This window comes from Macrotis lagotis, chromosome 1 (assembly GCF_037893015.1).
Source record: "Macrotis lagotis isolate mMagLag1 chromosome 1, bilby.v1.9.chrom.fasta, whole genome shotgun sequence".
Taxonomy (NCBI): Eukaryota; Metazoa; Chordata; class Mammalia; order Peramelemorphia; family Peramelidae; genus Macrotis; species Macrotis lagotis.
The window spans coordinates 516519832-516532806 of NC_133658.1; the positions used below are offsets into that span (position 1 = coordinate 516519832).

General features: G+C 36.3%; 1 pseudogene; it reads right to left on the reverse strand.

Annotated features, from left to right (window-relative positions):
* Positions 1–1293: 1293 nt before the first annotated feature.
* LOC141510322 (18S ribosomal RNA) lies at positions 1294–1525 on the reverse strand (annotated as a pseudogene).
* Positions 1526–12975: the final 11450 nt, after the last annotated feature.

Genomic DNA, 12975 nt, shown 5'->3' on the forward strand with positions numbered 1-12975 from the left:
ATTTACCAGTTCCTTTGGCTTCACCCAAGAGATGGATAGGTAGATCTCATACTTTTCCCACAAATATAGCAACTCTATGGGATAGATGCTTAAGCTTAACAGAGCTAGTTATGCTCTTAAGCATCTATCATAGACAGCTTTATCAAGGAGTTTAGCTACAAAAGAGAAGAGAGATATGGGAGAACAGCCAGCAGGGAAGGATAGATCAAGCAAGGGCTTTTTGAAATGGGGGAGATAGGAAGAATGGAAAGAAAACAAAGACTGAAGATCTGTGATAGAGTGGGGATGATAGAGGGGAAAATCTGCTAGAGAAAATGAAATGGAATGGGATAACTGGTACATATAGAGGGTTTGCCTTGACAAGGAGAAGGTACAGTTTGGCAAGGAGAAAGTTCAGTGTCAGAAAGTATCTGGGTGGGGAAGCTAGGTGGCCCAGTGGATAGAGCACTGGCCCTGGAGTCAGGAAAATCTGAGTTCAAATCCAGCCTCAGATTCTTAATAATTACCCAGCTGTGTGACCTTGGGTAAGTCACTTAACTCCCTTGCCTTGCAAAAAGAAAATAAAAGGGAGTATCTGGGTCATATGGGATGAGGAGGGGGAAAAAAGAGATTCTCACCACCTTTCAAGCTTTTTTGTATAGAATGTCACAATATTGCTCTTCAACACATGATTCCACCAAATATTTCAAAGAGAAATTATTTCTATTTCTTAAAGCTTTTAAACTCATTTCTCATTTTGAATATTCTAAAGTTGAGATTCCAGAGAAATTTCTACTCATAAACTTCCCTATCTATCTCCCTTCTTGAATGAGACTTGGAAATGATAGAGCCTCTATACTCTCTTATTGTCAAGGAGATAAAATACTTATTGCTTTAGCTGGGTGTTAGACTCTTTTGGACTCCTTTTCCAAAGTGATTTCTACATCAGTGTTAGTTCCTTTATCCATTTCCCCTTTGGGAGTTGTCAGAAACTATATTGTCCTTCCTGATTAAAAAAAAAAGAAACATATTGTGAAATGAGTGGTGGCATGACATGCACATTATCTCGATTATAGTGAGGAGAATGTTGTGCAAAGACATCCTTCCCACTGTCTTTTCCAGAACTGTTATCACCCCATGGTCTAGTGGTAGCCCAGATACTATGGGAGTCCTTGGTCTTATGGATGTGAAAACCTCTCAGAAACACAGGGCAAAGTGCCAGCATGTGATTTTCCAGCAACAAATTTGGCAACAATACAGTATATATAAATCTGTCTCTTAATGATCTAATCATCAGTATACTCCATGATCCCCCAGAACTGAAAGACTTTGATTTCCCAAATGACACCACCGGATCAATAGTCAGTATCATTTATCGTTGGAATTATGATGCTATCTGATCAGCTTCAAATCTCCATCCTTTGTTCTTGATTAATGAAAACATTCTTGGCAAATGCTTTTGCTCTAGTCTGATTACGTCTAGTAGCACAATTTCAACTTCCATGGTCACTCTTCTGCTATCTATATCAACCAACATTTTCTGCAGTCTGATGAGGGTCAGCATTGGCATCGGTGTTTGGTTCATCCTACAGAGCTAGTTCTGCTTATCAAAAGTATTTAAATACGTAACATAGGAGCTGTCCTAATTGCCCAACATAGTTTCTCATCTTTATCCTTTATTCTAAAGTGGTGCTGATTTTGATCTTTGCTTTAATCAGCAAATGATTTGATTGTACAAAAACAGGCAATTCAGAAACCTATTAGTTCTTTTAAGATTCAACCATTTTCAATGTCGATGATTGCCATATTCAGCATCTTCTGACTCCCTTCTTAAGGAAAGAATTCATGACATATAGGTGTGAGGCATCAGTGCAATCTATAAAAGTTTGTCCCATTTTTTTCTTGAGTTAAACTTTTTTAAACTTTAATTTTCTTTTTTATTATTAATTTAAAAATTATTAACATATGAATATTTCAATATACAAAGGGGAAAAGAAAATTTTATATGAAATCATAAACTCTTGTTTAATCTCTCTGAGCCTCAACTCTCTAAGATTCTAAGTTATAGACCAGTTTGAATCTGCATTGGTAAAGTTATTCCCACACCAGTGAAATCATAGGTCCTATGAATTTCAGCACATTTTCATTGTTAAAATTTTTCTGAAATGAATCTATAAGAACATATTATTCATTCAACAAACATTTATTAAGGACCTATTTAATGAAAAAGACTAGACTAATTCTGGACAATACAAGGGTAAATGAGTCAGAGCACCTTGATCTCAAGGAACTTACACACTATGTAAGTTAGTTAACTTATGTATTAAATGACTAATTACTTCCTTTATCAATTCATGAGAAAAGATATAATTTAAAGGGAAGATTAAAAGAAAAATAAACTGCAAGATGGATTATTCTCTAGTTAACTTATAACTTCCTCTAGTTTACTTTCAACTTATTGACTATTATAGTTAATTTATAACTAATATTAATTATTGGCTTTAATTTTCACTCACCTAAGGTATTTCTATTTACAACTCTAGTCATCATCTCTTCCTCTATTATCCCTCCCTTCCTCTCTCTTTTCTTTCTTTCTCTGCCTTTCCCTGCTTTTTAAAAATATTTTCATATTTTTGCTTCTATTTATTGGCAAGGTCTCTCTCCTCATTAAAGAACCAGCTAAAGTTAAGATGGCAAAGGTTAAGGAAAAGCTACTTCCTTGTGACTAAGGAAGTCACAATGACTTCCTCTTTTTTCCCCTTCCCAGTCAAAACAGGAAAATCATATTTTAACCCTGTTCATATGACTCTTTCCAACTAACTCATTCTTTTTTTAAAAAATTGCATTGATGTCTTTTATTTTTTCCATCACACCACTTCTGAATATATAAATCTTTCTCCTTTCCTATCCATTGAATCTTCCCTAGCAATATTTTTTAAAAGGAAAAAAAAGTTAAATAAAAGCAACCAATATATTGATTTCATCTGACATTATATGCAATATTCTACTCCCATAGTCCCCCTACACATGTACTGAAGGAAAGGAGTTTCATTTTCCCAAAGCTTTTTCAATTCAAGCTTGTTCATTATTCAATTTGTGAAATTGTTAATCTGAATAACATAATGATTCATCCCACTACCCCTCTTATTAGACAACACAGTAGGTATTTGATAAATATTCAATTGATATTTTTAAGTATTGGACTTAAGTTTTGAGAAATAGACTGCCAATTTAAGTTTTAAGTTTTGAGAAATTGACCACCAATCAAATAAGCATTTTCCTGAGGACATAGTTGCCCCACAAATAAGATGAGCTCAATGGACAATACGAGATTTGAAACCCAAAGTACTGTGTTCAAATTCCATTCCTGCCACTAGGCATGTCACTTAGCTAATCTGGACCTCAGTTTCTGCATTTGTAACATGATGGGATTGGACTAGATAACCTCTACTATCCCTTCCTACTCATATTTTATGATTCTTTCCTTTCCAAGCTCTTTTGCATAGATATTTCAAGATTACTCTTCATCTAAATTCTTTTTAACATGACTTGGCCAAATATGTCAGAGAAAAATCTCTTTTATTTCTTAAACCTTCTTTGGCCATTACTCCTTCTGAATATTCTAAAGACCAAGCTGGGAATCCAGAGCAGTTTCTAAACACCATCAGTTAATCACATCAGTTCTCTGGGGCACATATTTTGATAGCAGTGAGAGTAGGAAGGTATTCAACACCTGGGGAAGGGTCAGGTTGAGGGGAAGTTTGCACCTCTGATCAGGGAAAAGGGACCACAAAGGAAGAAGAGGGAATGACAGATACCCAGGAAGACAAATTTCACCTATTTTATAATTTTGCCTATGGCTGGCTCTGGTCACCAAAGCTATTTATTCTGGACCAATAAATCTTTGGGGGGCTCTGAAGTCATTTGTCTAGCTCTGCTATATAGTAATAATAATTATAATTATAATAATAGCTCACATTTGTATAGCACCGGGCAATTTATAAAACATTTTCCTCACAGGAGCACTGAAGTGACATAGGATTTGATTTGGTTTGGTTTGGTTTGATATGGTTTTTTTTAAGTGTTATTAAGCCCTTTGGATTCTACCACAGGGCACCACTCCAATCCAAATTGTTAGACTAGGGTGGAGAGCTAATTCCCTTGAAATGATTTGGATGAATTAATGTGAGGATTGTTTAGTTGGGTATAGATTTAATCTAAAACAATTCTCCTGTTAGGTGGTGCAATTCTGCATCCAGAATAGAGAAAATGAATTAGGGAATACTTACATAGTTATGGGGAGGGAGAGGTCATTTAGTTCCTCTCTAAATCCAATAGTGGACCCCATTTGTCTAAAATAAGAGAAAGGAGCTTAGCTCTAGGATCATTCATGTCTCAGTTGAATGAATAGCATCAGGGCAGAGCTAGTTCTGAACAAATATGCAAAATAGGTGAAATTCACCTCCCTAGGTTCTCCTTCTTATATCCTCCATGTTCTGGCATTATGCCTCCTCCTTTCCTTATTACGTGATCAATGCTTTCTTCTTCCCTATCTCTATCAAAATTTAATTTCAGGAAGGCTTCAGTACAAGTTATTAATCCTTATTGTGAATTAGTTTATGCCACTATTGATGTTAGATTTCCCAAGTTTTTATTTTAAATTCACCGAAAAATATAACTACAAAAATAATAGGCAAATTAATTCATTCAACAAACTTTTTTAAGGGCTTAGTCTGAGCAATGGACTTGGCTAAGTTCTGGGGTACATATAAATAAATAAAACAAGGCAAATTCATACTTACTTCCTTTGTTTAACAATTCTTAAGAAAAGTACAACTTAAAGAGAAAACTGAAAGAAAAATCAACTCCATGTGGAAAAAAATACTTCCTCTTTATCCAACAGAATAAGTTGGGGAGACAAGAAACACTAAAGGCAAATGTTCTGATTAGGAAGGAAAACTTGCTTCCTGTAATATCAATACAATAAAAATCAATATGATTTGCCTACAAGTAAAGTCAATCCTACTCCCTTAATCTCTAAGGAACCTTCTAGTTCTAAGATTTTATGACCAGTTCAAGCAATCATCCAGAAATTTGTGCAGATTATTCCATCATCATCATCATTGTCATTGTTGTCATCATCATCATCATCATCAATAATAATCTTCTCCTCATTCCCATACCACTCCCAGTTCTGGATTCATGTGAACTAGGTTCAGTCCTTGGGATTCTTGGACCCAAGCAGAGTGGATTTGGCGGGGGGGGGGATAATATTTAGCAGAGGAGATTCTGTGCACTCTCTATCTCCTTCACCACCCTTATTCACCACCATTCACTGAAGTCCTCAGAGAAATTTACTAAAATAAATCATACACATGGTTCATGTCAAAAGTCTGCCCAAAAGGGATTAACAGGATCTCTTCTAAAAGTTATTTACTATATAAAGTAGTAGTAAATATCAGTTATAAGACAGTTATTTGTTTTCTAGATCCCAAAAGAAACTTATATAGAAAAATGTGTATGTGGGTGTTAGCACATACTTAAAACAAAAATTTTAACCCAAGACCTCTATTATACTCCCTTGGGAGATATGGGAGACTTATGGAAGTGTTGAGCAGATATTTTTTTTATTTTTATTTTTTTAGGTTTGAAAAGATATTTTACATTAATCTTAGATATATACTTTTTGAGCAACAATTCAAGTTCCACATTTTCTGTCCAGTAAAGGAAGAAGTGCTCATCCTGTTGACAATGGTCATCTCCTCTAAAAAGTTAGGGAGCATTTTCTTCTAAGTAACCAGCAGTGACTGTAGATCTTTCAAGCTCATGAAGTAGCCACTAAGGCTAAACAAGTCCATCTCTCATGAGGAGGGGGTCCTCCAAAAATGAGGTGGGGTTCTCACTGGATTTTGACCTCAAAAATAAATAATTACTCTAAATATGTGTTAACCCTGAGAGTTTGCCCCAATAGGGGACAGACCTAACCTCTAGAGCTTGGCCTTAAGAAAGAACAAAACAGAATTAGGTTAACATACACATTTAATAATATTTCTCTAAGTCTGCAGATTATGCAGACATATATGGGGAGGGAGGTTTGATTAGACAGTCAAATCACCAAAGAGACATCAGGGAATTCTGGTCTTTATATTTTCCTTATATTTTCTACTATTAGAAGTTGGGATCTGAAAAGTTATCTGTGACTTGTCCATCAAAGAAAGGGAGTGGCCTTTAATTTAGGACAGGGATTGGATATCAGACTAAGTGGTATATCTAGGAAGACAAGTCAGAAGGGATGGCTCCTTTCAAAGGGATAACTCCTCTCAAACCCAAACCTCTTTCAGAATGACAATAAACAACAATAGTTCAAATTATATTATCTATAATATACATCTAAAATAGCATATCTATAGATACAACAATGGTTAGGGATTGTGCCTTATCAATTATGCCAGGACCTTAAAGTGTGAATCTTCCCTTTCAGGATATTGGCACACCCAGTGCCTTTGTAGAGGTCAACACTCAGAATCTCTCTTCAGGCACCTAAGTTCATAGAAAAACACAAATTGTCTTGTACATGATATTTATTTAGAATTTCAGGGCAGTGTGGTATAGTGGGAAGAGCAGTACAATTGGATTCAGAAGACCTGATCTTAGATCAAACTATTTCAACTTGCTAACTCTGAGTCTTTGGACAAGAAGCTTAATTAACTATAGAGCTAAAGTTTCAACATCTATAAAAATAGAATAATATTTGTAGAGAGAGTATATATCAGTAACTCTCTAAGACTATTTACTTTGCATAATAGGTGTTTCTTCTATAAGATAGATTTATAAAATAAAGTTACTATTAAGATATGTCCATTATGAGGAGGAGGAGAAGGAGGAGGGAGGAAGGGGAGGAGGAAGGAAAAGGAGAAGCAGTATACCTTACAGGGCTGTGATAATCAAATGGGATAATGTATGTAAAAACACTTTAAAAGTCACTACAAAAATGCTATGCTTATCATCTTTCTTTGTGTGCCTGAGATCTGAGTTATTAATTTCTAAATTGCATGTCATAAAAAAGTATATGCAATATAGCAATTCAGGGTGCATTCTGACTTTATAGGGCAATATTTACTTTTTAACAACAAATTTACTTTTAATGTAATTCATGTAGTATGAAAGTTCCAATCAGTAGGTAAATGAGTTACTTCCTCCTCTCTGTAGGTAAAAGAACTAACAGGTGGTTACACAGACCTGGTTCAAAGGCAGGTAGACTGTCCAAAATACACTGTGGTTTGGTATATGACAACTAGTAGGTCTCATCCTGTCAGCATATTCTAATGGGCTTATTAGCAATTCTATCATATTTAATTTGCACCTGAGGTAATTCCCTGTCAGCTAGAAGAGCTATCAGTATGAAAAACTGCATCAAAATTAAAAACCAATAGTCAAAATTTCAGCTGGAATGAGCTCTCCTGGCATAATGATGAAGGGTGATTAACTATTAGCTGGTCAGGTCTGTTCTGCAGGCAGTGTTTCTGAAATTGCCTACATGATGGTTACTTTGCTCATAATCTGAACTGACATTGTCTTCAGAATGCCAACAGTCCTGCCCAAATTCATGCATTCAAGCCAAAAAATTCATATTAAAAAAAGAAGTTTCATGAAGTCTGGTCAGTATATCTCATTCTTCACACTCTTAAACTCAAATTTATGAAGCATTTGGAGATTTGTGGAGGCAATAAAATGACACAATAGGTAAAGATACTGTACCTAGAGTCAAATCCAGTCTCAGATATTTACTAGGTGTAAATATTTAACTTCTTATCTGCCTCAGTTTCCTCATCTATAAAATAAAGATAATAATAATAATACCTACCCCCCAGGGTTGTTATCAGGATCAAATGAGTTAATAATTGTAAAATGCTTTCGCAAATCTAAAAAATGCCATTTAAATGCTAGCTATTATTACTTACAAATTCATCTCCTGTTATATGGTTGAACCCTCTTTAACCATACTAATATTTTACCAATAACTTTTGATGGGGATCAGCTCACCCTGAGACAAATAATCCGAGGACTTTCTTTTCTCTTCAATCCTAAATGGTAGAAATAACATTGGATTAAGAGTAAAGAGATCTTTATACTGATGCTAGCTCTGCATTCAGTTAATTTTGAGACCTTGAACAAGTCAGTTATTTCTACTGGGCTTCATCTTCTTCCTTGGTAAAATGAGGGCTTTATACTGGAATTATTTTCAATCCTAAACACATTTATCAAATTCAGTAGAACCTCAGTTTATGAATATAATTTGTTCTGAGATTCTGTCCATCATGCAATTTGTTCACATTGCAAAGTGAATTTTCCCATAGGAAATAACGTAAAGTCAGATGATTGGTTCTACATCCCCAAAAATATTCATATAAAAATAATTATTTTTAATTTAAGGGGTGGCTAGGTGGCACAGTGGATAGAGCAACAGCCCTGGAGTCAGGAGTACCTGAGTTCAAATACAGCCTCAGACACTTAATAATTACCTAGCTGTGTGGCCTTGGACAAGCCACTTAACCCCATTGCCTTGCAAAAACCTAAAGTAATAATAATAATATATAATTTAAGTAAGTTTTTTGCCCCTAATGCACCTGCAATATGATAGCAATAATTAGTACACAATATAAACTGAAAATAAAACAAAATAACCTGCACTTTACCTTTGAGAAGAGTCGTGGCTAACTTAAGGGAGACAAGAGGGAGGAAGAAGAAGGGTTATTGCTTGTTAGGAGAATCAAGGATTTCAACCTTGGGAGTGTTCTCTTTTTTCTTTACATTTGTTTCTGAATATGTTGGAGAAGGTAGGTACTTGAAACAGGTAGGAGGCTAAGCAACAGTCCAGATAAGAGGTAATGAGAGCATGAGCAAAGGGAATGATTGTGAATAGTGACAAGGTGAAAACAAAACAAAAAATTCCCCAGATGAGTGTCATCCCTTTGCAAGTCATTCAAGTTCAAACATGATGTTCTTACTGTGAATTTTGTTCATCCTGCAAGACAAATTTTGCAAAAATGTTTTTCCTCATCCAATGAAGCATATGCTAAACCAGGTTACTCATAAATCAAGGTTCTACTGTGTTTACAATCTGCAAGATACCATTTTCAGGTCTCTTTGAGCACTAGCATTCTATGATACTGAGTGTGTGTATGTTTCTATGTGTATATGTATGTATGTGTGTGTGTGTGTATGTGTGTGTGTGTATGTATATGCACTGATTTGGCCAGATCTGTTGGCATTCTGAAGATAGTGTCTATTAAAACTGGATTCTGGAGGAGAAAATGAGATTGATGACTTTGTACAACTCAGTCTCACTTAAATTCAGTTCACACACAAGTCAAGAGATCACCCATGAATGTCATCCATCCTCCTCAAGAATAAAGAATGAACAACAACAATTTTTGTTCACATATTTTGTGTTTGCAAGTTAAATTCTTTTATTTCTATTTTTTCTTCTTTTTTCAAAAAGTTGGGTCAATTTATTTTTTATCCTGTGCAATTTTTATGTGTGATTTCTTGAAATATAGCACTGAAATAACAGGCTTAAGAAAAATCTATTATGTTTTAAATAGAACTGTTTGTCTCTACTTTTAAACTCAAATCACTGACTCCCATTGAATGACCAATAAAGCCCCCAACCCAAACCTCTATGGTTCCTTGTTTATGTTTTAAACATAATGAGTTAGAATGAGTATAAATAATCAGAAACTCTAAGGGTCTTCTCCCTCCCAGATTGATGCTAGATTCGATTATCTTTTGTCTCAATTCTTATTTAGCCCTTGTTCAATGAATGGGTGTTGCTTCAGACAAAACTGAGACCTGAGAAAAACCTATTTTAGAAAGACCAAGGGGCAGCTAGGTGGCACAGTGGATAGAGCACTGGTCCTGAAGTCAGGAGTACCTGAGTTCAAATCCTGCCTCAGACACTTAATAATTACCTAGCTCTAGGACAAGCCACTTAACCCCATTTGCCTCGAAAAATCCTAAAAAAAAAAAAAAAAAAAAAAAAAGACCAAGATCATCCCCTACATCTTGGGCCAGTCATTTTAACTTTTGCCTTGCCACTGGACTCCAATGACTCTAGAGGAGAGAGTGAGGTTGATGACTTTTCAAAGTTCTGTTTCATTTAAATCCAATTCACAAACTAGTCCAGACCTCACCCTTATGATGTCATTGGTCCTCTTCCAGAATGACAATAAACAACAATAGTTCAAATTTTATTATTTATAATATACACCTAAAATAGTGTATCTATATCTATATCTATAGATATATAGAACAGTAAATAGTAACTGGTTTGAATAGGATTGAAATTATTTGATTTATCAAGAAATTTAATTAGATTCACCTTCTTGGATAGACTCCAATCTCTATGTGGATTGAACTAATGTTTCCTAGCTCCTACCTTTTGAGTATAACCTTTGATATCCCTTCGAGTATCATTTTCTCTTAGTCAGGACCTTCACAACATCACTTGTGGGTGTCCCTTGTAGTTGCCTTAGGAAATGGAAGAATAGGAAAGAGATTTTCAGAGGAAAGCAACTCTAGTTTTCAACTCACCTAAGTTTCCTTTACCCTAACAGTTCTGCTTGGTTCATTCCTTGCCAAGGCAATCCATGTTGTTCCAGATTCATCATTCTTAATATTTTCTTTGCTTTCGGGGTTCAGGAAGAGGGTTGTAGTAGTATTCTCAATTAAATCTCTTTGGCTAGCTTTGAGCCCCAATCAGGAAACCCCCTTGGCAGTTTGGAAAGAAAATTTCCTTTCTCTGTAACTATCCAATCCTTCCTCCACACAACTGCTCTTGAGTAAACAAAATTCATACAAACCAAAAGTGCCTTGGGTTAACTATGGTTTTATCTTAGTACTGGTTTATAGAAACTAGACAAAAGCAATACAAAATACAAACTTTAAAGAAAACAGACATAATTTTGAACAGCAACTTCTCTGGGAAGGAATAAAGCAGAAAGGAAACCATCACCATTAAACTTCTTAACATACAAAAACTTATCATACTTTGCATTGGCTCCATTTGGTTTTTCACATAATTCAGTTCTTACATTGTGGCAATGGCATTGATGGCAACAGATCCAGCAGGAGCAGTCCTCATGAAAAAATACTGTCTTAAGAGCACTGCTCATTTCTTTCATATTATTGAGCAGGGGAAATGACATGGTTGAACCTGTTTTCAGAATATTGATTTGGCAACTGGATCAAAAATGGAATAGAAAAGAGAGACTATTTACAATAGTCCAGACATGAGGTGATGAGAGCCCTCTACTTCCACGAATAGCCCCTCTCCTCAACCACTCACTCCTTTAGTCAAAAAAAAAAAAAAAAAACTAGCAGAGTTTGTACCAAGAACATTTCAGTATCATATCAAAAGTAACTTCTGTTGAAGATGTATTATTTGGAAGATTGATACAGAACATGGTAAGTTGACTGCATTCTCCATTTTTTCCAAAGATTATTTTATTGTTTGGTCAGTACAGCCTGTGACCTTCACAAGAGTCCAAGGGATAACTCTGAGATCAGCCTGTTTAAAGAACAGTTTTTATGGAAAAAGTTCACAGTCAGAGGGCAGCCAGTGACTCCTATAGATTTCTAACCTAGTCCTTGAGCATGGCCCCTATGTGAGGCATGTTAGGTTGAATGGATTATAGGATCATAGATGTATATCTGGGAGTACTCTTAAAGGCCAATTGGATCTACCCCCTTCATTTTACAAAGGAGTAAATTAAGGTACAGGGAGGCAAAGTAATGCTCAAGGTCACATAACCAGAGAGTCATTAAAGAAAGGACACATGTCTCTACCATGTCTCTACACTCTCACTTTTCACTACATCATGGTGCTTGGGACAAAAGACAATTTATTCTGTGTGTGTGTGTGTTTCTGTCTGTATTTGTCTGTTTCTGTCTGTCTCTGTGTCTGTCTGTATCTGTATGTCTCTCTGTATCTCTGTGTGTCTCTCTGTGTCTGTGTGTCTGTCTCTGTAGCTGTGTCTCTGTCTTTCACTATCTCTGTCACTGTCTCTGTCTCTGTGTCTGTCACACACACACACACACACACACACACACACACACACACACACATCTCTAACCTTGTATCCTCCTTGATTAGCTATTTCCAGCTGGGGGTCTGTGGGTATAAATGAATGAAGAGGGGAGATAAGAAAGGAGAGAGAGGGAATGAGTCCTTATCCTCAACACATCCGAAGTATGGCAAAGGAATTGCAACTCCAAGCCGGGTGGGCTGAGAGCACTTTGGTGCCTCAGACGGATTTATTCAAAGTTCATAATTACCCTGAAATCTTTTAAAATGAAAACATGATTGAAGAATTAAACCTGGTAAACAAATTAGAAGAAGAAAAAACCTCCGCATATCAAATGGCAAAATCCAAATATCCAATCTAGTAAATGAATGCATCTGTGCTGGCTAATTGGCAGCAGCGGAGGCAGACACATACCCCCTTAGATAAGTGAGTGCGGGAGGAAGGAGCAGGGCTGCCAGGGGAGTTAACTGATGGGCTCAAGGCTCAAGTGCTCCCAAACTACTTTATCTTGCAGAGCTTGCTAGCAGCACCAGGATGGGGAGAAGGAGGGGCAAGGGCAGGAAGGGGAGGATGGGGAGGCACGTGGAGTGACCATGAGCTGACTGAACAACTGCTCACTTGGCCTTGCTTTTAGCCTGTCTTCCTTGCTCCTGGAGCTCCAAGGTTCATGGGGATTTTTCAATGCAGCTGGACCAGATTGTAGCTCAAGGCCAGGAGGCCCAGGTCCCCCACTGTCCAGGGATGGAAAAGAAGTTGGTGGGAGGTGTAGTTAATTCATAGAAGTCTTACTTCAGCAGTTGGCTATGCCTTTCTTTTTATGGCAAAAGTTGCAGAGAAGCAGATTTCAGTTCAATTTTAAAGAAAAACTTTCTAGCAATTAGAGTTATGCCAAAATGGAAAGGCAGGGGGA